Source organism: Festucalex cinctus, chromosome 13 (genome assembly GCF_051991245.1).
Source record: "Festucalex cinctus isolate MCC-2025b chromosome 13, RoL_Fcin_1.0, whole genome shotgun sequence".
NCBI lineage: Eukaryota > Metazoa > Chordata > Actinopteri > Syngnathiformes > Syngnathidae > Festucalex > Festucalex cinctus.
In genome coordinates this window covers 5,436,857-5,463,230 of record NC_135423.1, presented here as the reverse complement: position 1 = coordinate 5,463,230, position 26,374 = coordinate 5,436,857, and the positions used below count along the sequence as shown (strand labels likewise).

The window sequence follows — 26,374 nt, the reverse complement described above, 5'->3', positions numbered from 1 at the left end:
GCTAAAAACATTGAATTCAGATTCCAATGAGGGGAAAACACATTTCGAGAGTTTTAGTGGGAATAGAGAATGTCACCCCCCCCCCCCCCCCCCCCCAACTGTTGATGGCTAAAGATTGTGGAGCTTCCGCCTGCGGTTTGAATTGCAGCACACTATCGTTCTCCCTTCATCTGGGAGATGAAGGATAATGACATCTTTGTGGCATCCTTCTTTTTTTTGTATTCATGCAGTAAGTGCACACGGACTACTCTCAAATTCTCCTGCACTGAGCTGATATGTGAGAAAGCCTCTTTTCTCCCCTCCACTCTTTAATGAATAGGAAGTCAACAATAAATCCTCACAGAGTGTGGAGGCAACCTATGCTGCACGTGGCCGGGCGCATATCGGCTCGAATGTGCAGGAGTGATGTTTACTGGAGTGGACTTGGACAAGGAGGATTAGTCCTGTGCCACTTAAGCTCCGGGCTCGACTTGTGCTTTGGGACCAGTCAACTTGCACCCTTAGCCTGATAAGACTGGAAGAGGAAGCTTTGGAAGCACGATGCTAACGTGCTATATGATCTCATGAACAACACATGGAAGTGGCGGGCAGTTGGTGCCTTCTAAACAGGCCTCAACCCTGTCAAAAGTATTTGTAACTTAACACGGAATTATCGTTTGTCTTCATTTCATATCTCTCGTCTTGGTTGCATAGCTTCCAGTCGTTTGCAGGTTCTTTTTTTTTTTTTATTGTCCAATCAGATTTCAGTTGCTATGTGTTGGCATGCAAATATATTCATCAAGGTAGAAATCGCTGTTTTTTTTGTTGTTTTTTTAAGCAGTCAGAACCGATCAGATTTCAGATTCACCACTCAGAACATCGTTTTGTTTTTTCCCCATCCTCTGATTGGTTGGCCGTTACTGTATGAGTAGGTGACTCAAAAGAAGATGACAAATGACATGAATTCATTTTCAAAGCGGACTTTTGAAGTTGATGGGAACGTGAGGCTGCGATTGGCTGGCAACCAGTTCAGGGTGTACCCCGCCTACTGCACGAAGCCGGCTGGGATAGGCTCCAGCACCCCCGCGACCCTTGTGAGGAGTAAGCAGTCAAGAAAATGGATGGATGGATGGATGGATGGATGGATGGATGGATAACCAAAAATAGCTTCATAATTAGAAATGGGAAAACATTTTCATTAATGCAATAAAATAAAACTGAAAATGCTTAAAAAAAAAAAAAAAACTAACTGAAATTATATTTAATGTTCACAAAACTAAATAAAATCTAGTTAAAAAAAACTAATATAAATCTAAGATTATAGCAATAATTTCCTTCATTTTCTGTTTTGGCAATTAATTAAAACATGAGCATTTTGGGCAGCAAATAAAAAAAGTGTCACTATATCAGCCCGAAACGCGACACTAGGTAACAACTCTCCTGTATGGTTCATATATAAAATTATGTTTGTTGTTTTAAATTATGTTTTTGTAATTATGCACATAAGAAATATACATTTTTTTAAATTAAAACTAAAACTAATAATAAATTAAAATGAAGCAAAAATTAAAAAATAAAACTAATAAACACAAACAAACCAGCTCTTAAAACAAATTAAAAATGAATTTAAAAAAAAATAAAATAAAACCAAAAAGAAACTATAATGAAAACTCCAAAACTATTAAACCCTAGCTCAGATAACGCTATCGCTAACGAATTTATTCAGCACACACTGGGTTTCTTTTCTATGAACAAAGTTTGATCTGAATAAAAATGGATTTTAATTTATTCTTGGAATAAATACCGTATTGATCGTTCATGAGCAATCGAGGAAACGCCTATTCCGAGTAACCGCCGCCCGCGCACGCATTGAACGTCTTATTGTGGCCGGATTGAGGACGGCAACGTGCGAGCAGAATGAAAGGAGAAAGGACGGCGGTTGAGGAGGGGCGGGTTCCCACGGAGGAGCTTTTGCGAGGTGTGATGCAAGGGATTGGAGCTTTCAAACGTTAATCGCTTCACTACCCAAAGGGGACGACTCCCCGACTCTCTCTCTCTCTCTCTCTCTCTCTCCCATCAGGACGGCGACGGATTGAAACGGAAAAGAGGCGCGTGGATCAGAGACGGGCGGAAAATGAGAGGAGCAAAAGGGCACGCGAGACGGGAAGTGCCGCCCGTGCACGCGTCGTGTTCTTGTTTACAAGGACTTCTTGGACCGCTGAACTGGATCACTCCAGTGCCGCTTTATTGAAATGCTAAAGCTATGTGATTGTTTACAGAACGCGTATGTCCATTTTGCCAGTCAACTCCTACAGGGAGTGGCGATAAACGGCTCTTTTTGAAAAAAAAAGTAACAAAAAAAAACATGTATTTTAAGAAAATAATTATATTTATTACAGCTTGGAAAATGTCCATATAACTTTGTTGTATATATATATATATATATATATATATATATATATATAAAAATACTATTTCAAGAGCGTGTTGATATGGGAATAAATCTACCACTATAGTGGTAGAGCGCCTACCGCCTACCACCTTGGAGGTTGTGAGTTCAATCCCAGCCTGGGTCAACTCAACTTTATTTATAAAACACCAAAGATAATAAAAATGTGACCCGTTACTTCCCTGCTTGACACTCAGGCAAAGTTATCCAAGAGTTAAAAAAAAAAAAAAAAAATGTATTTTAAGAAACCAGTTATATTTATTACAGCTTGGAAAAAAAATGTTTTGGGGATAAAAATACTATTTTCAAGACCGCTGTGGTTGATATGGGAATAGTATTATTTTCTTATTTTTCTAAATCTTACAGGTAAATTTAAGTAATTTTTTCTTGTTCTGTTGGCAGATAATTTTGCTTATTTGAAGTAAATTTTCTTATTTTACTGTATTTTTTTTTTCTTAAATTTTCTACTGTCCTTTTTGCGGTGGACCACACGCGGTTTATATAAATTTATATAAACCGCATGTGGTCCTCAAAAAAGAAGCTTCTACCAGCCAACTGCACTACGGTTCTCGAACTGCATTTTTCATTATCACACAAAAACAAGAAGCAAACCAGGAAAGAGTCGTCCTCTCCATGTGGTCCCGCTCAAAAGCCGCCGATCAGCACTCTCGTTTCATCACTCAATTCATCATCACTCTTATCGTTTCAACGCAGGGCGAGGACCAACCATGCATGTGTCACGTGCATTTTCATTTGGACAAACTAACCGTATGAATTATTCATTGACCCAATTACAGGCGTGACTCATTACCGTGAACGTACCGGACTCCGATCCAGAAGTCGTTGTTCAATAAATAGACGTTAATTGGGCCCAGAGAAAGAAGTTATTTGCATGCAGAAGCCAAGTGGGAATGGAACCAGAACACCGCCACATCGTTTCTTTTACGTCCGTGTTGAGGTGGAGATGACATACTTGACGTAGCTCTTTAACATAGGTTTATCTTTTTTTAAATCTTTTATTTTATCTTTTTAGAGGCAAGCATGGGATTGACTCGTTTGATGTGCTTCTCTCACTTTTCTCGAGATAGCGCCACTTTCGCTGAGGAACCTGGCACAAGTCAGACATAATGACGTGAATGCTGGTGGATGTCTTTCACTTCGTTGTGTCTGCGGAATGACTCATTTCTCAAAACCAAGCGTCTGTCCCATGGAGAGGAAGACAGATTTATGTGTTTGCATTGTGCACCTGCTTGCGTATCTATCAATCAATAGTTATGAACCAACTATTCAACCCCAACAGGCTTAGTCCCATCCATACGTCTCACCCCAGGAGCTGATTGAATATCAGTGCTGAGTCCACACTTACATTTCCTTAGGCGGGATTTCTTGCAACAGTATTTTGTGTTTTTCATTTTTAGGAACATTCACTGCCTAAAAATGTAATAGCAGTAAGAAAAAAAATGCTTAAAACAAGAGAAAGATGCCTTAAAATAGGTATTGCAGAGTACTTTGCTTGTTTGAAGCGTATTCTAAGAACACTTTTCAAGCAGTGGTGAAAGCAGATTTGTGGTCCAGCTATTTCACAGATTTTATTTTTTTTGTACAGTTAATAAACACTCCTATAATTGGGTGCATTGTAATTACACTTTCTGCCACTAGATGGTGGAACACTTATTTAGTTTGAGAGTGTGTAAATTTGAAAGAACAAGAACAAAACAGGACGTATTTCAGCACAGCCTAGTGATTTGCCATTTCTCCATATGAACTATTGTGAAATCGGCAAGTACGGTATTCTTAAGAACGTAGCAGACAGCGTTCTTCCTGAGAATGTGATTCTCTTTGTCAATTAGAACAGCTGTGTACTTGTTCAACAACCGATGCGTCCTTGGTTTAAGCCAGCTGACCTTTGAAAGCTAGTTTAAGAACAACATCCGGCGGGTTTTCTTGCTGTTTGCGAACTTTCAGTTGGAACAGTAGCTACTTGGGTCGTGACTGATGACATTTCACGAAATCACAAAGTATGGAAGAATATGTCCTGGATGAATCTATCTTGTGAATACCGTTTGTTGGTGATATATGCAGGACGCAATAGCAGGGCAGCAATTGTTGCTAGATGATTGTGATACGCACTTAAGGCAATACAACAGCGCCTTGCTCTATTATTCTTGCTGTTTTTTGGGTTGTTTTTTTTTTGTCAACATGCACCGTTTTTCGCATTTACATGGCAAGGGTAAAATAGCTTTGAAACCCATTTTCATATCTTTGCATTTGTATGTGATAAAACAGCATTTTCATTCACTCAAAACGACCCCGATTTGAAGCCTTTTCTGTTCAAAACGGTAAACGGCCCTTCTGATGTCACGATGCGGAGAACGCGCCATGCACAGCCACACTGTTTGTAGAATTCCCAAATCCCCAGTGGAATATCGTGAATGCCACAGCTGTCTTACAAAAGCGCAAAAGTAGGATTTAACAACACATTTGGCGAATGTAGGCCATTTATTCTACAGCGTCGGCCATGAAATAACTCCACCTGACATCAACCAATCAGGATAAGCGGCTGGTTTCTGCATTTCTTTCATCGCGCATATCTGATGCGGTCTATTTTATTAGCGCCGGCTGGAAGCTCCATCCAGCCATGGAGGAAGATTTCAAATTGAAAACTTCTGCTATAAGCCTTTATCATCCAGGACAGCTCATTGATATCGACCAGTTAAACCATTTCACGCCTCACGTTTGAGTACCTGTTGAGAAGAGGAAACGCTTTGTGCAGGCATGTCCGGGTTTAAATCTATGAAAGCTCCTAGCTTGCCTGCTAAAACCTGCATCGGTTGTCAAAGGCAGTATTGAGCATTTTGAGATTTTTTTTGGTGGGTAGCCACGTTTGAATGCATTTTAAACCAAAGGTATCACTAGTGCCTTGAATAACTTGACTGGATTACCGTTGCATTGACGCCATCCATTTGTGAAAGGTCCCAGCAAGCAAACGCTAGCAGGTGTAATGGTGACACAATTATCCCCAGATATTTACAATACATATTTTAAAGACATGACTTTTTGGTCAGTGAGCACTGCTCCCAACCATGTGCAAGCGCACATTGCGCACATGCCGCACTGCTGCTGATTGGGGTCACGGGTTGGCTGAAGCATATTCCAGCTAACAGTTGTACTACGGGGGTCTATTTTACAAAGCAGGTTTAGTGAGAAACCTGCGTCGAGAAACTCTGAAATGTAGGAAACTCTCCGTCTTCCATTTCAGAAAGGGAGGTAACTGAAACCAGTGGAAAAGAGGCAACGCTAGCAAGTTTTTCACAATGAACCTTGAGGTTTTCTCTGTCCCTCCTTTCAGCCACACACAACATTTCATTTCCTCATTTATCAAGTCGGCTGCGGCGAGTTTTTGCGTAAATACGCCTATAGTCTACTTTTGTCACGAACAAGGTGTGTCCTTGACAATGACCCTATTGATGAAGGTGCCGCATTATTGCGCAGTGAATTAAATATTCATCGTCAGATTGTTATCAGACCGCGCGTAGATATGCTGGCATTTTCGGACAGTTATCTTTTTGAGCGGTACCGTTCCACATCACAGTCCATCATCTACATGCACAACTTAATCCGTCCTTACATTTACAACATAGCCGTAGTCGTGCGCTCACATCGCAGCATAGCTCGTGTTATTGTGTGCTTTTTTTTTTGTCTTAGAACCGTTTGAATAATGTTTTTAAATTTCAACTTATGTCAAGTACGCTTCTCCCCCGCAGTGTTGCACCTAAATTAAATAAAATAATGAGCTAATTCAACAGGTTTCCCCTGTAGTATTATTGTAATTGCAAAGGACTGCATTTAAGTTGACGCATTGACCCGACACCCGAGCAGCAACGTTCTCTCATGTCACCTTCCTCTAGGGGGAGCCGCTGTGGTGTTGCACCTTTTTTTTTTCAAATTCGCCAAATGATCACATTTACATTTCCAGTTGAGAGGGGTAAAAAAAAAAAATGCGGAAGCAGAGTACGGCTTCCCCGTTTGCATGGTGACTCAATGAATCGGGGCTCCATTGATGTGGTCTTTTTAGTGTACTGGTGACTCCATGTGAAACTACTCTGCCATGATATAACTACCCCAAATCAGATGTCCTGGAACCAAAACTGCAGTGTTTCCCCTATCAGTGTATGTCAACTCGCTGTTCAGGGTTAGTCTCAGTGTTTGTTGAACATGCTTTTTGTAATGGACCCCAGGTGGGGTACAAACTATTCACATAATGAACACAATGACAAAATCACACACAAGCAAACCCCATAACAGAATTCAGATTCAAAACAAAAACTTCGGAACTGTGAGGAAAACATGGCTCGTGTAATGCAGAAGAAAATCTATCCATCTCCAAAAAAAAAAAAAAAAAAAAAAAGCTTTGGCACAATAGCGGCCTATTGTGTGCACATCACAATGCATCTGCATGGACCAAAAGAGCTTGGCCATTACGGCCATTTTGGGATTCAGAATCCAAGATGGCGCCCGCACAATCGACGTAATCGGATCATCTTGGTGACGATTATCTTAATGCTAAATATTGCTTTGTGCCACGGTGCGCTTTCTCAGCGTTAAATGGATTAACGTGCGTCCCTCACGGTGACACGTGTCTCGTTCTTTTCAGGTTTAATTCTGTTTGTACGCGCCACGCTATTAGTAGCAGCTCGGTAGCTGTGATGGGGTGATTGGGGAACGGGAGCGGCAGGAGGCAACGCCGGCAGTTGATAAAGTGTGATTAACTGAAACCCCTCTTTCGCTTCGTCACCATTTCGCACATGCAGAGCAAGCAGTTGACTGGTTATTTACTTGGACAAAGATGAGCAGGGAAATAAATGGAAACGACGCAGAGGCAGTCATTTAAGCAGGAAACAAAAAAGGTGAAAACCAATTAATTCAATTAGCTGGTGCACAGAGGAGGGGTGATAAAGTCAAACGCTTGCACGGGCAACACAAGGCGCAGTCAGCAGGAAAAGCAGCAGATATAAAAGCACAATTGTTAAGGGGTGAAATGGGAGCTGTGCAGTGAAGACCTAACCCACTTGCGCCAGTTTATGATGATTGTGACTTTTTAACAATGAGATTCCCTGTCCTCTCCTGCATGCTCTCTAACTATGTGGCCCAGCAACCAATGAGAACAAGCTTTATTTAGTAACACCATTTTACAATATGAACCCCACAGGCTGGCAAAAAACTGTCCTTAAAAGCATCCAGCCATCCATTTTTTTTTATATTAGGATCACAGGTGAAGTGGACCGAGGCCCGGCCGGGACAATCTAGAGCACAGGGAAAGTTCCCAATTAACTGGCCTGGTTTATGGAATGCTATTCCTGCCCGTAAACCCAATTTTTACGGCTTTCTTACAAAGAAAGTGCCTTCAAATAGTCCTGGCTGTGATATCACCTTCTTGTTACTCCGTCAAACGTCTGAGGGTAACGTGAACTTTCGTGAATGTGTTTAGCAGTATGTCAATCGAGTCAAGTCATCTCGCGCTTTGTTAGCATTAGCCGTAGTCTGTTTTCACCACAATATTTGGTTACGAGTGTTTTATGTGGCGTACATGTTGCTGTGTAGTGATCGTGACGTTAGTGTCAATCGGCCAAGTAGTGTACTGGAAGTGGTGTAAATTTGTTTTGAATAAGAGTGCGAACAGGAAGTGCCATGTTAGCTGCCTAAATGCTGCCGATTTAACAGCATTTGATGAATCTTGCCTTTGTAAAGGAGAAGTCAACCCCCCCAAAATTTCTGAACAATAATATAGTCTATGGAGCCCCACTTGTCTAAAAACGGCATTCTGGTTAATATTGCGCTAGTAGGATATGAGTTAAGCAGCAAAATCCAGCAGTTTTTATCACTATCAGAAGGCGGCCATTTTGCCACTTGCTATCAAGTAAATAACAGTTGCTCAGGTCTCAGGTAACGACCACTCATAGCTCAGCTTCAGAAGACAGCTGAGCTGTGATTGGTCGTTGCCTCAGCCCCGAGCAACTGTGATGTCATCTTCAGTCGACAGCTAGTGGCAAAATGGCTGCCCCTTGAGATGGATAAAAAACAAAACGGCTGGATTTTGCTACACAACTCCAATTCCTCAAATGTAATATTAATCAGAATGTTATGTTTAGACTAGTGAGGTCACATATATCATATTATAGTCAAGAAATGTTTATGGTTGACTTCTTCTTGAAGACCCAATATATGCAAATGTGAGCACTTGTTTGCCTAAATGTGCCTGTAATTGACTCCAGCTCACCCGGGACAAGCTCAATAGAAAAGAGATACATTTGTGCCTAGTTTGTCACAAAACATTTGTGCTTTTAAATTCTAACAAATTCCGAGCATGTCTGCGAGGACGGGAGTCAATTCTGAGCAAATAGTGTGTGAGTAAATACAGTGTAAACATGTCGCAGTCTGTCTGTGTGGCTGACTTGCTTGAGATGTGGTGACAAAGGCTCATTTTCAAGCATTGACTCACCGCATCAAAAGGCAGAGCTCACCCAATCACTGGCTGTCAACACACGGCCAGTCGATTGTTGCGGAATAAAATTAGCTGGTAAAGCAGCCCCACAGTGACAAATGTACCCCCCCCCCCCCCCCCCTCCCCAATTCTCCCTCTGCCACACAGTGTTTTGTTGAGCTCTTTACATCAACAAGGCTATTTGCTGCTAAATAAAGATCAATACGAAACAAAAGATCCATGCAGATACAAGGACTTGGGGACAGTCACTCTTGTAAATCCTCACTGTCTGGTGAAAAGCATGTGGTACGTTTTTAGGGTGTCTGAGAGGCTCTAATAAAAAAATAAAAAAATAAAAAAGTTTTTTTTTTTTTTTTTTTTAATGACAGAATTCATAAAAACACACCACAAATGACTTTTTTTCTTTATAATATACACTAGGGCTGGGTATTACCAACAACCTCACGAAACGATAAGTATCACGATACAGGGGTCACAATACGATACGTAAAGTGATACATATATATGTATCCCAAAACATGATCTTTAAGGCGATATGTATCCCGATGAATTATGGACATTTTTGAGCAAGAAGATGTTAAACAAAAAAAAAAAAAACAAAAAAAAAAAAGGCCTTAGCTCTGCGGTCCGGTGTTTGGGGACCACTGGTGTTAGTCACAACTGAGGCTTTTGTTTGTTTGTTTTTTGTTTTAACAATTTTTTTAAAAGTACAGGTAGGCTTCAGTTTACATGTTTGTTATAGTAAACATTTTTATTAAAATCACTTCTAGACTGGGGAGGCGCTGGGTCCAGGCATCCACACAACTTTGGACTTTCTGGGTAGTATGTCAACCAGATAAATTAACCCCCACCGCCATCAACTAAATTTGAAAGGGCATCCGTCTTCGAGATGGGTATCATTACAGACAGTGGTTGTATTTATCAATTTCAACGTAATTGATCGTTGAATGACCAACGGCGACAAACTCCACAATTCATGTTCATTATCCGACACTTGGTTTACTAATAGATAGATAGATAGATAATGCCCTTATTTTGGTCAGACTTATCACAACAAAGTCAATGTAGGAGGTGTGGCCTGAAGTACGCAACATTTTGTACATGTCCGATTCACTTCGACTGAGACTAAACTAGCTCTATTTTAAAACACATCCAGACATATATTTGAGTAGAATTCTCAGTGACGTGTAGTATGTATGGAAATATATGAATATTTATAAATCTATCTCGCATCTTGACCTTTTAATAAAACATGCAGTGCTGCAGGATGAGCTGCTTGGGTCTGACAGCGTCGCTGTCCCACTTTTTTTTTTTTTTCGCAGTAGTGAATTTGACAAATACTGCGTAGCGATGTTACCTGAGGTAGCAGATGGCGAAGGAGATGAGCCAATAGCCCAATTCTGAGCGAAGAAAGCACACACAGGACTCTTGACCCATCCAGCCTGATCATTCTGAAGAATATGAGCACGATTACAGAGCTCTTGAGCGCTTGCTCTTCAAGGCAAGGTCAAGAGGGGGACGCTATCTTCCAATAGTGCTTGGGGGGCGGGATCAAATCCTCCAATCTGGTCATTTCTTAAGCTTGCGGCATTTTTGTGGTGAAAACTATTGCTTCATTGAGCTGGGTTTTGACTGGTTATCAGCACTCGGCTGAATTGGGCCAAGTCGTCACAGCACAGCCAAGGAGGAAATGTAGACTTGTGCAGAGCTCTGCTTATTGCACTGCTTTATGCTCAAAGCTACTCTGAGAAACCTGAGCGCTCCAGAAATTATTAATAATGACTTTTTTTTCTTATGGAACCACCCAAAAAAAAAAGTGAGCGATCAAAGACATCCAACGGGAAAGTTGATCCGAATTGGGCAGTTTCTGTTCTCCCTTTCAAGGTGCGCTTACGCAATGGCTGGCAGGTTGTGAGGAACAGGCTAAAAATAACACGAGCTTACAAAACACGGAGGAGATCGTGATGCTGACGTATATTTGGAGGAAGCTCAACGTCTACAGAAAACCACATTCACATTACATTTGAAGCAGAATTGCAACTGATTTTCCCAATATTGCTGAAGTCAACAGCTAGCTAAACTCATGCTACGTCGTAGCATATGTGTAGTAGCTGCGAATGGTGTTATGTGGCTGCATCTCCTTCTTTGAGCTTTTGGCACAATTAAGAAGAAGCATATTGCTTTGTTGGTCATGCTGTTTTTAGTATTAGGAGGAAATCCCTAACCGTGCTAGTAGGGTGACCTGATTTTAAAAATGAAAACTGGCAAGGTACAGTTTAGGTGAAAATCAAATATACAACCATTTCTCACCGATAATAATCTAATCACTAGCCAATCTTCGTCGACGTGGGGATTGGGGCAGGTGGGATCTTATTACTTTAGCTAATGTTAAACGCTGTCTTCGTTGACAGTTCAATCACGCTAAACAAAGCAAGGCAATCACATTATGCAACCTTTTGGAAGCTGGCTGTGAAGTTTATCTTGTGCCAGTCCCACATTCAAAATATGCTGCCATAAAAGCACCTGTGCCTGGGACTACATTTCCCATGATTCTTAGACACAGAAGCAGGAAGTATTGCTAGTTCCGGTATAAGGAAAACACACCTTCTACCAATTAGATGCGGATGAGAGCGCAAACATCAATTTGGAAGTAAATAGGAAGGAATGTCACAGTTAAATAATCTTGTAATGGGCTTATCATATAAATAAAACTGTGTGATTGACATATACATGGCAAAACGAAACAACGAAATCTGTCAAGACAAGGGACCCAAACAAAAAACAAACAAATGAAACGAGACATCTGGTTGTGTTTCGGAAAATTAAAACATACAGTCTGAGTCGGAAATGAACAATTATGAAATAGTGCACAAGTCAGTTTACTTCCTAAATGGCCATCATTCTCTTTCACATTGCAATTATGGAGACCGTGAATACTTCCCAGATGCACTGTTTAATTCATCGTGAGCGTATGTAGCACATTATGGCAGAGAGTGAATTCAATACACACCCTAAGTCAAGAAAGACGGCAAAGCGAATATGTCAGCCATCTAACTTGAGCACGCAGGGTGTGACCACGGAGCTGTCGATTGGTAGTGTTGGTTAATCAGGAGAATCTATTCGATGTCAGGAGCGCTATTGATTTTTTTTTTAGGGGAGTATTTGGCATTTGTGCAAATATCACATCATCATCATCATCATCATGCGAAGTTAGCGTGAGGAAGATAGCTTTGATTTAACAACGCATGACGCAAAGTGCAATGTTATGCTCTGTAAGATGACGAGGGGTGAAATAAGGAATGACCTTGAGCAACTCCATCTCTGAATTATGTTTTTCTTCTCTCGCGTCTTAAATATTTCAATGGGAACAAGACAGCATCTGCAGTCACACATACAACAAAACACAAGGGACTAGTTTCCTCTATCCACACGGTCAGGAAAAAAGGTGCTAAAGTTGTACTTTTATGGGTTCAACTGCTGTCCAACCGGGGCGGGATAAAGGAGAAAATTGAATTAAATGTTATGGATAGTCAATGATAGCTCATGAGGGTATTTCCGACACTAATATAGGACACTGGATGCAGCATCTTGTGTCTTGCTTGTGCACGACATTCACTGATGTGTGACATGTTCACTGCATGCCGATCTAAGAAATCTTATTGGCCCTTGACTGCTCTGAACCAATGGCTGGACAGCTTTTTCATGTTGCGAAAAAAATACCTTAGGTATCGATATGGTATCGGCATCGGCATCGGCCAATACTGCAAAGCTGGGTATCGGAATCGGTATCGGGGGCCAAAAAATGGTATCGGAACAAAACTAGTACCTACCCACTGGGTGATTTGGCAAGGAATGATACTACATGTAAACGATAATGATTAATGACCTTATGATGAAGTCAGTTCAGCATTATTTCCCGCAATGCATCCTGGGAACTGAAGAGAGCTCAAACGTGCACAAACAGTAGTGATTTTTTGTTCACAAGAACTGTTAACAGTTTTGTTTTGTTTTGTTTTTTTAAGTGCATTTTTTAAGTGCATTTGTACCATTTATGCACCTCGACTAACCATAAACAGTACTTAAGTTGCGAACCCTGTTTGGTACATAACAAAAAGTTGCTTTTTGGAGAAGAAATATTGACTCCTACAATCTTTTTTTTTTTTTTTTTTTCCCCTCCAGGCATGATTTGTCCATCCGGCTTGAGAAAAATCAAAACATATCGACATGCTCCTGCTATTCACGCTCTATTGTACGCATGTGTGAGATGATCCTCACATTACATTCCATCCCTGCGCACACAAAAACATGTGTTTGTGCACCACACGCACCACCAAACCTCTTCCCAACCACGCGGCAAAATGAAAAATTAAAAACGACATCTCTGTTTCCCGTTTTAATTGTGTGTCAACATGTGCCTGCGCTCAACCCGGGCCGCACGATTTGAGACTCAAGTGTGTCTGGGGTCATGCGACAACACACAAACGGTGGCGAGAGAAGGGTTTGGCATGTGTGTGTCTACACTATCACTTATTCATGTGTTGTCTTCGCATCTCTTGGGACATGGCTGCCCTTCGAGTGCCCTTTTTTTTTTTCTTTCCTTTTTATGCCATTCTCGCTCTTCACAGGAAGGAATAATAGAGTATGTGCTTTGATTAAAGAGCAGGCACACCTACAGGGATGTCGTACAGTACATTAATTTGCACTATGGCCGCTTCATTAGATACACCATTTCATGAGATTCAACAAAATGTGCTCCGGCTATGATAGCACCATTCACCGAAAGCATAACGTAAACATTCATGTATCCAATTTGGCAGCAACTTTGCTTTTTAGCCACACGCATCTTAAATCACAGATTTTTTTTCTTTCTGCGGCCCTTGAATACATCTTCTTCGAAAGAACCGACAAAGTGAACGAGAAAACTCCCTCCCAATGCAGATATTAAAAGTCGGTGTGATCTATTTTGCTGTTATTTATTATTGTGCGTAAATGCCTAAGGGTGAGATGACACATATTTGTTTGCCCCTGCATGTTACGATCCCGTGTCGGTGTTTTGACCTGCTGATTAGTTGGCTCTGCCTGATTACAACCACGAGATTGGTCAGAGGAAGGGCAGGAGCCCTTTTGAACCACCATATGATTGCAGCCTGGCTGCTCTCCAATCACGTGCTTTGTTTGCTAGCTTTGAACCTGCTGTGTAGCATGAAATGATCGTGCCATATTATATATATATATATATATATATATATATATATATATATATATATATATATATATATATATATATATATATATATATATATATATATATATATATATATATATATATATATATATATATATATATATATATAGATGCTTGGTGTGCGGCAGGCTTTCGGCGTACCTAATGTTGTGACCCGTGACTGGAAGCACGTCGGCTCCATCGAGGACTGCGCTCGTTTGCTCGCTTTGTGGTTGCCAACGGCGCCCCTCTGTGCGGCGCGTGTCACCGCGGGTGATCCATGGATCGGTGATCCGCCTGTCTAGACATGGCAGGGGAGGGGATGGAGGAGGCAGATGTCTTGACAGTTGATGGTGGTACAAAAAAAATAAAAAATACATGCACACATTAAAAGCAATGCTGCAACTTTTGTCACATAGACATAATTATTCATAGCACTCCTCAAACTCCATGACCGTCTTCCCGCTGCAACGGCAGGGGGAAAATAATGATACAAATACGCTAGCAAGCCACAAGAGATGTCATCTGGACGTATCATCACAGTGCGATAGAGTGCAGATCATGCTGATATACACTTCACTAATGTGACCTTGCACCTGTAGCACAGCGCTCGCCCCTAGAGGCAGGATGAGCACCGCGCCGGAATGGCCCACTGGAGTCTGAGTGTGATAAATAAACAACCTCCAGGACTGTACCTTGTACTCCCAATACACTGCTGTCTTCTCAGCAAGATTTAGGCAGTGTTAGGGTTGTGGTTGAACAACTGGGGTTGTTTATCATTCATCAAAGTGCATACCTTCCGAAACAACATACTAATACATAGAGTTAATCTACCAACAAAACAAAGAATGTTGAGGCACACATATCCCACGTTGTGTCGTTGTCATTATTCATTAATAGTTTCTCCGCTTTACAGTTGTTAACTTAGTTTTTGACAGTTAACTCGTTCACTCCCCAAAACGTATTTATACGTTTTATTAGGTTTTTGTATGCTAGAGTTTTTGTATGAAGGCTTTGATGCAGTTTCTGACCTGAAGCGGTCGCTTAAAGCGATGGTACTTATTACCAAAAACAAAAAAAAACAACAAACAAAAAAAACGCCAGCAGGTGGCAGCAAAGTATAAGAGATCAACCAGGTCCATGTTGCAACAAGCTCTTTTTCCCAGTATTTTCAACAGGTTTGTGAATAATGATGAAACTTAGATAATTCTAATGCTAATTGCTACAAAACCTAAAAACAGATAAAAAATATACCGTACTTTTTATTTTTTGTTGTTATTTTGTTTTTTTTCCCTGATGAAAGAAGAGACACATTTTTCTTTTGGTAGGTTCCATGTTTTGATAGCAATAGAACATGAAAATGGCTGGGAGTGAATGAGTTATCAATGTTAAAATGTCTTTTCGTGATGGCCACCGTTTTGTCCTAGAACAAATTATTTTTCAGTATTTCCTATGGGAATAATTGTGTTGTCATTTTTCTTCTTAACATCTATGGGGTAAGACTCTTTCATGTAATGGCAGCTTGTTTACATCAGACTGAGCAAAAAATACTACCCAGACAACAATTAAAAGTGCAAAAAAAAGGCATAGTAAATCAGTGCACAAAAGCAAGATTGCCTTCTGAATACTTGGATGACGAATGTGCTGGTGGTGCTGCCTTATAAACCGATCCATTTCAAAAGCTCTCAGGGCAGGATGAGGCGCAGCCAACTTGTGAATGCTAGCCGTGGGGATCAGATGTGATTAAAGCTAACCTGAGCAAAAGCACAATGCACGCAATCGATCCTCCGAGCGTCAGCCTATGGAATACTCTGCAGTCTTTTCAAAACGACATGATTTATTGAGTTTTGTATACAAGCCAAGGACTTTGCTTTATTATCGTGTTTAATAGTGATAATGTGTCTTAAGTGTAATTTTATTTACAGCAAAATCTGTTGCAGTGGCCGACTTGCGATTTCTTCATATTTGTATTTAAATGTGTCCCATAGAAAATGAAAGGGATTAGTGATCCTGAGTCAGAATTAACAATTTTAACTGTCGTAAAGTGTAAAAAGACAGTTAAATACTGTACTGTATAATAAAAGATTAAAATAATATGCTGCGTACTTGAGATTATAAGCATTTCATACATTTAACTGAATAACTTCATGTCAGTCCAAGAAGATAGTGGCATATCTTCGCAGCAGTCAGTAGCTAGCTCACAAGCTAGATATAGCTTGCTAGCTAGCTAGAGAGCCAGATAGCTGGATATATCTAGCTAGCTAAGTAGCGAGCTAGCTAGGTAGATATAACTTAGTTATATCTAAATATAGCCAAGTTATAGCTTCCTAGCTATAACTTAGCAACAGCTCACTTAGCTACGTAGCTAAACACATACCTAGCTAAACGCATACCAACAACCAGTCCATATTTACGGTAAGCATTTTCGTTTCTTGAGATCAAAGTCAGCCTTTTTGACGGATGTCTCTAAAAAATCTTATCACGTGTTTTACCTGAAAACATGCAAATGAGAACCAAGGACGTTTTCAGGCCAATTTTCAAGCCACAACACCATTAATTGTGTCGTTATTAATTACGAGTTCATTCCATTTGAATGAATGGCTCCTAATCACGTGTGCTGACAGATATGACCGCCTGCCTGAAATGAGTCCACGCACACGTGCGTGCATATTAATATCGTGCATGCATACTAATGGCGGCTCATGGTTCTCGCAAGAGACCCTCCAAGCTGTTAGTGGCCTCCCCCCTTTTCCCCTTTTCTCCACCCCCACTGGTGGCAGGCTGCTGGTTGTGATATGTAAATTATCACTGATCTGACACCGTCAGCCATAAATCTTCATTAGCGGACACGAGAAGAGGAAGAAAACTGTTTCTGATTCTTCAAAAGGTGAGCACTTGGATAGGTCACGGTTGTGCCAACGAGTCGCCCCGGTTTGGCTTTTAGTGTCGTCTCAATAACAGATGCAACCTTGACGCGTAGGTCCTTTCTTGCACAGGCGTTGTTGTACATTCACAGCTCATTAGCACCAAAGCAGTAAAGCTAATTAAAGTGAGTCGTCACTCGCAAGGGATACATTCCAGATTCCACATTAGGTGATAATCTATAGGCTAATATAGAGACATGTCAGTTTTTTTAAGGGTTTAAATGCATTTACATCTATTAAAATACACTTGCATGCATAAAAACACCATTTTAAAATATTCCTTAGCTTAATGTTAATATAAAATACAGGCTAATGGAAACTCAAGGTAAAAAATAATAATAATAATAATAAACATCTTTGCATTAATATATTCTATGTGCCCCCACTAGTTCAAACACAGTATTGTGATTAATATTACATTTCTGGAATAAGAATTAAGCAGATTAATCCATCCATGTTCATCAGTCTCAGGGCACTGTCACACAACTGCATTTATTTCCTCTCATTTCTCTTCGCGTTTGCCTGTGAAAGCTCTGTCAGAGGTCCACTGATTGATTTTCATCCCAGCTTGTTTAGGATAAACGTTCTGAAAATAGATCAAGGCAGTCATTTATTTATTTGTAGCCAAGAAGAAATGTGCTCTCTGAATAAGACATCAATGAATGCATATTTTAAAAGTTGCAGCTAAGAGGGAGAGAGAGAGAGGGAAAAAAAAAAGTCAGATAGAGCCAAGCGAAGGTGTAGACATTTTAAAATGCCAACCTATCTCCCTTTTACATCTTCCGCGGCGCCGTGGGAGGGGAGGAAGTCCTTTACTCACAGTTACAACGAGCAAGAGCTGGCACTTCACAAAGTCAGCATATTCCCTTCGTTCAGCATATCAGTGATTCCACTTTCACTTTCACGCTATTGAAACACCCCGGCACGACAGAATCCCGATGTTTATCACGTTAGTCCGACGGACGGAGGACGTTTCCTCCCTCGGAGGATCGTCTCAGAACTTTTCGCTTCTCATTACTGTGGCTCAGGCAAGCCAACTTTTAGCCAAACGACTCCGCCAAAGCGGTGTTGGTGTTTACCAGCCACATGAGGATTTGGAATGGGAAATATTGGACAGGTTTAACATTTACAGTTGTCAGCCCTGACTAATTTACGAGCTCACCACAGGATAAACTTTTAAGGACACCCGATAATTAGGCCTTTGCTGACTTTTAGCGGTGGAAGGGCTGAACATTTAATCAAATTCAAATCAATATTGCAATGTAGTATTATCAAGTCCTAAGAATCTGGAGGGAAAGAGTCTCAGGGCCGTCTAGCCCAAAGTGCAATCTAACTGTCTGCATGGATGGAGTTTTCTTTCTTTCGGTATTTTCCTAGACGGGTGCCGGCTTGTTTCAAAGCCAGTGGAAGCGGTTCTCTCATTCTCAAACTCACCAAAATCATATTACACCACCAGCGTCACAACTTTGACCTGGTCTAAATTCTAGTCTACTTTCTGCCATCAAATTATAAGATGTGTTGGGGTTGTGTAAAAGAAAACACGGTAAATTAGACTTGCACAAAAATGAAGATCTGCCATTTTTGCACCTCCCTAAAAAAAAAAAAAAGAGAATAAATTACACTCTAAAAAGAGAATTGTTGAACCAATTTAAGGTTGCAGATTGAATTGCTGACCAATTTAAAAAAAAATCACTTCAAATGGTATGGTAACATATGATAGAATTAAGTTAAGCCATAGTGAATGTATTAAGTTTAATTAATTATTAGTTCATTAAACTTAATCTAGTCACTTGAATTAAGGTAATCCAAAATTAATCCAAAGTGAATATATTAAGTTTAATGAAATCATAATACAATTTAATATATTCATTTTGGCTTAACTTACTTCAATCGTGTGTGACCGATTAAAGCAATTTTTTTTTTTAAATTGGTCAACAATTCAATTTGTAATCTTAAATTGGTTCAACAATTCTCTTTTTAGAGTGTAGAAAAAAAAAGTATAATAATAATAATGTAGTTGAGTCTTGCAGTCTACTTGATATTCAATCAGAATTGCAACAGAGGGGAAAATAAATTGCGATTACATTATTTTTCAAAATCGTTCAGCCCTTGTCGGCAGGAGGCTGAATCACTTTTAATGCACCGCATTCCACAGCAGAATCGCTCAGAATGTTTTCGAAACCTGATAATTGGGCTTCTGCCGACTTTGATCGAAAGTGGGGCGTATACGTTTCTCAGCCCCGTCATTTTCCCAGCAGGGGGATCACCCTTAACACACCCAAACACCACGGGATAATCGCTCAGGGTAATCTTTCGGAGAAGATGGGGTGGGTGGGGCCAAATGCTCAAATTTGGCCCGTTAGTCGGTTACCCCCTTTAAGTTACTGAAAGGACCAACACAAGGCCTGACTTAAAGTAGGATTAGCGAGCTGGGAAACATCTGCAACATCCCTCTGTGTGTGTGTGTGTGTGTCTCTCTCTTTCATTCTCTCATGCATGTAGCAGAGACTTTAGGAGGGAATTGAATGCGGAAAATCTCAGGCAAAGCCGGTCAAACAGATACAGTGAGAGGCAGGGCCCCTCTGCTTTTCATGCACTGATAAGATTAGGCTTGGATTTCAGCCCGCGGCGGATATGTCACATAAGGAGACGATTCTTACAGATGTTCTCGCAGGGCACACCATCCGTCCTTCCCTTTTCTATAGCGCTGGTACTCGTTAGTGTGGCTGGAGTTTATGCCAGCTGACTTTGAGTGAGAGGCAAGGTACACCCTGGACTGGTCGCCAGACAATGGCAAGGCATATACTGTCAAACCTCGGTTTTCGAACGCTTCTGTTCTCGACCAAATCGGTTTTCAACCAGAAAATTTGAGAATTTTATGCCTCAGAACTCGTCCAAAAATTCGGCTCTCAACCAAACTGAAAAAAGCCGAGCGTGCCTGAGCGCGACTCACTCGGGAGCCGAGCTAACTCGAATGCCCAGGATGCTTCCTCCGCAGCACATTCGTGTTCAAAGTTCGTTTGGAGCAGACCTGTTCATTGTTATTTACGCAAATTATTATTATTTTTTTAGTTTTGCATCATGTATTAGCCCCTAATCATGGGTCCAAAGAAAGCAAGTACAATGTGGTAAAGCTGGTGAAGAAAAGAGGAAAGTAGTGTGCAGAACTATTGAATTTAAAAAAGAAATGTTTGCATTTTGGGGGTTTTTTCCCCATCATTTTAGATAGGATATCTAAATAAAACAGTGTCTATTTCTAACCTTTTCTATTTATGGTAAACAGTATACAGTGCAGTTTATGGTGTAAAATAGTAAAAAAAAAAATTTTTTTTAAATTAAAAAAAAAAACTTTTTGGAAAACGTTTTTTTAGACTTGGAACGGATTAAAATTATTTACATTAATTATAATGGGAAAAATTGTTTCGGATTTCGAACAAATCACTTTTAGAACAGCCTTCTGGAACGGATTATGTTCGAAAACCAAGGTTTGACTGTATAGATAAACAAGCACTAACGCTCACAGTGAGTCCTACAGACAAAAAAAAACAAAAAAAACATCTTCAATTAATGTAACGTGCATAATTTTAAAGGGAGGGAGTCAGAGTACCGAGAAAGAGCCAAGATTCGAACCCAAACCTCTGAACTGTGACGCACAAGTGCTAACCACTATCTCACCATATAATAATCTTGGATGCTATTGTTCACATGGACATTAGAGTCAACTTCCAAATTGAGCTCAGTGGCTAACCAAAACAGCAGCAACCTACAGAGGATGCTTTGCATATTTAAATATCATTAAAACCCACTTACATTTCGTTCAACTCATTTCGACACACACAAAAGTGCATGTATGGTAGAATAAATGAAGTGAACCTCCATAAGGGAGTTACGGTCACTTTGCCCCTTTGTGAAAGTGTACAAAAACGGTGTCTGCGTGTTTGTCCTGACTTAAGTTGTGACCAACAACAGCTCCTGCGTTGGTGCGCTCCTTGTGTTTGTGTTTTAGTGCTACGTTCAAAAAATTATTTGTACGAATAAAAGCCTTCAGTCAATAGACAACTTGCTCCAGCTGTACTTTCAGATCTCAAACATGCACAAAGACAAAACGTTGCTTAGAAATAGGCCAAACTTCTCGATTTATTTTTTTCCCTTTTTCTTCTTAGAATTTCTCCAATGTTAAAAAATGCTGTTTATGGAACAAATTGAGGTGAAAAAAAACAAGCTGAATGAATTATCTTTGTGCCATCTTTTTTTTTTCTCAGGCATCCACTCCATTACTGTTTAATATGTTGGTCAGCAGACAAGCCCGAACATAAACTGGACTCAAAGGCATCTTTGCATCAAACGCACTGGACAGAAGTGGAGTGCATGCCTAATGCATTTTGTTGGCACCACTCTTGTCGTCAGTTCTTTATTTATTTATCGAGACGTTTGACTTAATGCGAGTTGGCAACAGCGGAAGCAGTGAAATGCAACCTGGAGGCAAGTTGCGCCCGACCGGCTTAACATGTTTTTTCCTAATCCACACAAATCACTTCGGCCCCGTCATTTAGAACCGATCGACCGAGCTCCATTTGCACTGTACTGATTTCTGTGTCTGTTGTTTAGTGGGGGAAATTCAACCGCTAAAAATTCAACACTGGTTTGCCAGGTTAAAGAGGAAGTCAACCTTAAATATTTGAAAATAAAATGTTTTATGTTATCTGACTGTTCAGGCCTCAGGTAACAACCAATCATAGCTCAGCTTCAGAAAACAGGTGAGCTGTGATTGGTCACTGTGATTGATCGGCTCAGGCAACGACCAATCACAGCTCACATGTTTTCTGAAGCTGTGCCGTGATTGGTTGTTACCTGAGACCTGAACAATTGTGATGACATTTTCACTCAACAGCAAATGGCAAAATGGCCGCCTATTGATATTGATAAAAATGGCTGGATATTCCACTTACACAATATTAACTAGATTACTGGATTTAGACTAGTGGGGTTGCATAGAACATATCCTCAAGAATTCCCCTTTTAAAGAAGCAAATGAAGAAAAAAACAATCAAATTTGATTCTTTTTCCTTCAAATTCTGCCAATGTTCATCATTAGTCAGACTCTCTATTAGCATCGCAGTACGTGAGATGGCTAATTGCCTCCATAGTCATGTCTGGCCAGTGTTTTAGAAATTTTAGACCAGTATTTGGAAACTTTTAATTTTGGGGGAAAATATGCATAGTAAGTTGGTCATTTGTCTGGTTTCGTTGATAAATACAATCGGGTGATTTTCTTAATCAGTACTACAAACTTGAGGTCTAACTTGGACCTACTGTGCAATGCTGGTTGTCCACTGTTGACGACATTAGTGATGAAAAGTAGCATGTAGAAGCGCATTAGAGGAATGCTAAATTTGCCTCCCCGTCTTTGCATTCATTCTAATATCATGTACAGCGGGACTTCAAAATGGAGGGTGATTACATTTGACATTGTGCGTATGCTAAAGGTTATGAGAAAATTCTGCCTGATTTGAGGGGAAGCAGGACGAAGAGACCAGAGTTGGAATCCAATAAAGCTTAGCGGTGCCCCAGAAAGAGATGATGTTAAACCAAAGCTGCTTTTTTCATTTAGCACCCTCTCCCTTCTCCTTCCGTTCTCCTGCCGGCTTATTAGCCCGCAGCTCGGTTAGCGAGGGACATGATTGGGCGGGGAAGAGCTGAAGTGGTACACCATTCATGAATCCTGTTCATCTTCCTTTTAATGTCCCGTCCCTTGAAGGTGATGTGAGGACTGTCTCCAGATGGCTAATGTTTAGTCCGCTATCTCAAGCTATTCTACTTATATCTCATCCTCCATCACTCTCTTTGCTTTTATTCCAACAATTAAAGGTGTAGTCCGAACAAAGGATTTGTTTCGGCCTGTCCAGGACGTTTCTGGGCAGAGACTCAATGTTTACCTTCCAGCCAAGCCGCGGAGCAAAGCTACTATCAGTGGCATATGCAAATTTTGCTGTGCAAACGCCCGCACTCCTGATTGGTGGGCTGGTGTCACGCTTGTTCCTGGTTGGCTGCTGTCCTCGACTTCCTCGAGCATCACTTTTGAATCTTTGTGTTTACAAACAGCAACGGGAAAACGTCGGACAGGACTGTCATGTCTGGGGTCACGCCAGGGTTAAGTTTGAGTTCATGACCTGTTAAGTTTGGGTTCACGACCGTGAGGTCAAGTGTCTGTTTTGAACTGATGTAACCATCATCTGGTTTCAACTGAGAACGCTATGTGATGTTTCAACCGGTTTTATGCTATGTGATGTCATGAGCTTTGTGATGTCAACCTTTAATCCTATACTGAGTTACAACCAATCAGAACGATTCACTGTCTGTAGTAGCAGTCTGAGAAGTGTGTGTGTTTGCCAGATTATTGCTTTCTGTCCTTCTGTGCAACGCTCTTTGTTTCTCGTCTAGCCTCTCAATGTGAATAAATAGTTAAAACCTTATTTGTGTCTGTGCTTTGGGATCCAACCTCCAGCACATGACAAGGACCTTTAAACTCCTCACAGAACTACAACGAGAGGCCAAAAACTGATGAAACCAAAACCATGTTGACTTAGTCATTGACTTGGAGTGAAGCCAGAAAACAATTGAAAACCGGTCTGAAAGTTTTTTAAAGCAACAGCATTATATTGTTTTTTAAGTAAATGAAGCAACAATCAATTTTCTAGAAAACGCTCCAACCAATAGTCCTGCGATCAAATGATCGCTACCGTTAGTGACCTCTGGAATTCAGGAATACGCAACCTTGTGAACTGACTGAAAACATTCAACAACTGCTAATTCAATTCAATGTGACGCCCCTCCTGGTATGCCCACCTTGACCACCAGGAGGCAAAGTAATACAGTAATACAGACACAAACAAAGAAGAATAGTCAGACGTCTTCTATTGCTACAAGTAAACTCAATATGTTGCTGTAGTTTTATTGTTTTTCAAAGAGGATAAAGAATGTGTCTGTATATTATGTCTACATGTGTTATTTAACTATTTGTGTTGAAATATCCATTGCTAAAAAGGGTTATAAAACCGCAACGAATCGATGCTAACTGTTAGCAGTCACCGAGGCTCTTCGCGTTGCTTTATTCCCACAAGTGACAGAATCCACATTCATTCAATCACCAGGCAATTATAACAAAACGATGCAATATTCAGCTTGACTTACTGCACCTATTTACAAAGAGTGCTACAAAGCATGCTGGGAATCATATCTCAAGAATTGTAGTTTGCTGTTTACAATTCTCAGAGTAGTAGTTGTGTTTGTGACATCGCCAACTACTGGCCTGGCATGCAAATAGCTGATTTTATTGTTTTTGCATGTCTGTGTGAACAGGGATTGTCTTGCCGACTTTGTTGGGTTCGTACAGAGTCACTAAGTTCCATGTGTTGAAAACGATTGTATAACCCTTTTTAGGTAACGGAAACTGTCATGGTGATGTCTGTTGAGGTGTTGCTAAGGCGAGAAAATACCTTCCGTATGAGGTGTGAAATAGGAGGTGCAAAACATACCCCGGTGGGAATCCTGTAGGTGACAGAACATGACGCACCGTCAATTTGTCCAAAAAGGATAATGATATGCATAAATCGTGTCATAACACTACGTTGCATAAATGGGACTGCTTCTAAATGGATACGCAGAAATGTTAGAATGCGTCCAATCTGAGGTTTGCTTGATTATTATTCGACCGGCATCTCTTGCCAAACGAGGAGCATTTGCTTCTGTTTGATTTAAGTACCTCGATGAAAGAAAATATAGACAAGCTGCTTGAGTGAACAAAGAAAAGTGTGGGAGAATGATTCGGGAAAAACTGCAGCGAGTAAAATCAATTTGGAAAGGTCAGTGACTAATATATGGACAAATATGAGACAGGGAAAACAACAGTTACACAAATTAAAATCAAATCATTATGCCTGCTTAATTTGATGTTGCTAAGTAAGTGCGATGAATTGATTTGCACGCACAACTTCAATTAGTTTGAACAGCAGACGAGTTATTTTCTTCCAAAAAGCTTTTGTGTGTCCAGTTTAAAATATGCCGTTCATCGCATGATAATAATGGCTGATTCCTTTTTTTATTTTTTTAACTGTAAATGAGATTATAATGAGCCGGCGCACTTGACTGTGTGGAGGCGAGCGTGTCGGCGTCTGACATGCTTGTTCACCAGGGATTGCCCGTCAAGTGTTTTGGCTGAGAAGGTCCGCCGAGGCCCCGCAGGCGTTTGTGAACATGATCATGACCTTTTACGTTCCGTGTAAAACACATCTACTATAAATCAAGTGCATTTTTGGGGAAGTCAGTAAGGTCCTCTGCTGTATGTGTTTGTCAGTGAGCAGGATTGTACAAAAACTGAAAAGTAGACCTAGCTTCTGTATCGCTAGCAGCATTCTTACAAAAAAAAGTTGGCCAAGGCTCAGAAAGAAGCACTGGAAAGGTTAAGTGCAGGGTGGATTTCCAGTCATATAGTTAATAAATTATCAAAATATATTTTTGTTTTGCTTGTTTTGATAGTTAAGAGCATTCTATTTTCTTAACATGGTAGTATTTTGTCATTTGTGTTGCGCGAGATCACAAATTGATGTGCATTTGTTTATTGTTTCTATTTTGAGTTTTCATGACTAAAACTGGCTTAAAACGATCACATATACAAATGACAAACGTAATTCAAACAATTTCGTTAACAAAATAAACTAAAAGCAAAAATGCTTTTTAAAAAACAAAAACTAAGTGAAATTACATTTTATGTTTACAAAACTAACTAAAACTATAATTATAGCAAAAATGTACTTCGTTTTAGTCTTTGGTGAGATTTTTAGTAGATTTATTTTGATATCAACCGGAATAATGACGTTTGAAAGTATGTCACACAGAGGTGACGTCATCTAGCAACAGTCAATAGAAAAGCACCTTCAGATGATGTTCTTTAAATATTGCGCACAAGTAATACACATTTAAAAAAAAAATCTAATACTAAAACTAACAAACTAATACTAAAACTAACAAACTAAACTAAACTAATAAAAACTAACAGAACCACCCTGAAAACTAATAATAACTAACGAAAATTAATAATTCCAAAACGATAATAACCCTGCTGCCATATTACAAATAAAATGGTTTATATACTGTTGCATTTTTCTAAATATGCAAACGCACAAATACATTATTTGTACAATTTCTCTTCATGACATTATGTGGCCCTTGCGTCCTTCTGATTTTCTGGATGTGGCCCTCAAATGAAAAAGTTTGCACACCGCTGATTTCAAACATAG

The 26,374-nt window shown here is 40.2% G+C and overlaps 2 protein-coding genes across 2 annotated transcripts in view; one reads left to right on the top strand and one right to left on the bottom strand.

The window, feature by feature from the left end:
- Positions 1–26,374, bottom strand: part of dph1 (diphthamide biosynthesis 1) — a 226,629-nt gene that overhangs the window by 144,515 nt on the left and 55,740 nt on the right. The window contains exon 5 of the mRNA XM_077541010.1: positions 14,317–14,455. The gene's annotated coding sequence lies outside the window, so the exon portion shown is untranslated. The remainder of the gene's footprint in view (positions 1–14,316; positions 14,456–26,374) is intronic.
- Positions 1–26,374, top strand: part of rtn4rl1b (reticulon 4 receptor-like 1b) — a 145,330-nt gene that overhangs the window by 79,265 nt on the left and 39,691 nt on the right. The gene's annotated exons all lie outside the window — the stretch shown is intronic.